Below are 1,998 nucleotides of genomic sequence, written 5' to 3'. Positions count from 1 at the left end.
CTAGGCCCAGGTTTCAGCGTGGTATATAGCAGATTATAAACCGGGTAGTTTGAGTATTGAAAGCTGATTGGCTAAAACAGCTTTCATCTTTGTGTATGTGTGACTGTGTACCATGACGATGACGTTTAGCCACGTTGATATCCTTGAGCCTTTTCACCTTCATACAATGGCTACATCAACAATAGTTTGACATTCCGATTTAGAAAATAAGCGTTTAGATGAACTTGAGAGAAAAATAAATGAAAAGAAACACAGCGAAACAAACAAAATGGGCCCCTACGTGCTTCACTGACTGGCGTACAGAAAAATGGATAAATTGTGAGTTTGGGAATACAACAAAAATTGATAAATTGTGAGTTTGGGAATACAACAAAAATTGATAAATTGTGAGTTTGGGAATACAACAAAAATTGAGCTGAATGTCACTCAGTTCAGTGAGGAACATGACTGGCGAAGAATATGTGATTAGTAGATATTCTGGACTCAGAGCTGGTTTCAACCGACACATCAACTACCCTACTCTCAGTTTGGCATGGAATATACAGAAGGACTCCGAATTCACAACGAGCAACAATGTGTTTGTAGTCGGAAGTAAAAAGTTGAGGAAAGATGCGCGTGACAAAGCTGCCCACCACGCAGCCGTAGCTGAACACGACATGCAGGGAGACGGGGATTTCTGTTTGAACTGCCGTGTGATCCCCTCTGCCCAGTAGCTTCCCTTAAGAAATATCTGCACCTCCTTCTCTCCGACGCCCCGCGTTGTACCTCCACCCAAAATGGTCATCTGTTAACGGATATGCTATGTAACTGTTAGCTAGCTAGCTCAATCTAATTTACCCTGGCAATATAAGCGGTAGCTATGTAGGCCTAAATATTAGCTAACGTTATTTTGTTTTGTGTTTCAGGTACTCAAAAGAGCGGAGAGAACACCCTCGCAACAATGCTGCCAAAGATCCGCAAAATAGCCGTCACAGATTTAAACAAACCACTGACCGTGAAACACCATGATCCAGAAACTGCTGGATGCCAGACTAGAGACACAATAAATAATGTCTGTCAGTGGACACAGATCCAAAACCTCTCTTGAAGTTACTGGAAGCGAGGAAGCGGTGGAGCACTATTCTATCTGACATAGCAGCAGCAGCTCCCCCAGCTAAAAGAACAGCTAATATTTCCAACATCTTGGAGCCAACAAACGACAACATGGACAAGCAAACAACCAACGATAACATGGGACATTTTTTTCATTCGTACCCAATACATGGCAACATTCAGATCAACATGAATACATAATTGGCGTGTGTTAGTCACTCTGGAAGTGGTGCTAATGCTCGTTTTTTTACATACATTTATTGTATGCTCGCTAGCTAGCCTGTGGTTCTATTGCATAGCAACCAGTCTAGCAACGCGACTTTTGGCAGGACTACTTTTTATGGCAGAATGTATTTATTTAATAAAGCAACATTTTCAATTTAGATGAGTCATTCCTTGCCTTACATTGTTGGCAACCGGTTTATCAAAGCAATAAGGCACCTCTGGGTTTGTGATATATAGCCATTATACCACGGCTAAGGGCTGAATCCAGCCACTCCCCTGATACGTCAAGTATAAGAACAACCCTGAACCGTGGTATGCAGACAATATACCACACCTCCTTGGGCCTTATTGCTTAATGAGAGAGAAGATAGAGAAATATGAGTCAGGATTCAGGGTGGGTTATAACAGAGAAGAGAGGGAAATATGAGTCAGGATTCAGGGTGGGGTATAACAGAGAAGAGAGGGAAATATGAGTCAGGATTCAGGGTGGGTTATAACAGAGAAGAGAGGGAAATATGAGTCAGGATTCAGGGTGGGGTATAACAGAGAAGAGATGGAAATATGAGTCAGGATTCAGGGTGGGTTATAACAGAGAAGAGAGGGAAATATGAGTCAGGATTCAGGGTGGGGTATAACAGAGAAGAGAGTGAATATGAGTCAGGATTCAGGGTGGGAGAGAAG

General features: G+C 42.4%; 1 long non-coding RNA gene across 1 annotated transcript in view; it reads left to right on the top strand.

Annotated features, from left to right (window-relative positions):
* LOC110508004 overlaps nt 1–1,471 on the top strand; it is a 2,938-nt gene extending 1,467 nt beyond the window's left edge. Inside the window, exon 2 of the long non-coding RNA XR_002471219.2 lies at nt 906–1,471. This is a non-coding gene — a long non-coding RNA (uncharacterized LOC110508004). The remainder of the gene's footprint in view (nt 1–905) is intronic.
* The last annotated feature ends 527 nt before the right edge of the window (nt 1,472–1,998 follow it).

Source organism: Oncorhynchus mykiss, chromosome 27, assembly GCF_013265735.2.
Source record: "Oncorhynchus mykiss isolate Arlee chromosome 27, USDA_OmykA_1.1, whole genome shotgun sequence".
NCBI classification, from domain to species: domain Eukaryota; kingdom Metazoa; phylum Chordata; class Actinopteri; order Salmoniformes; family Salmonidae; genus Oncorhynchus; species Oncorhynchus mykiss.
This window is presented reverse-complemented; position numbering and strand designations above follow the sequence as displayed.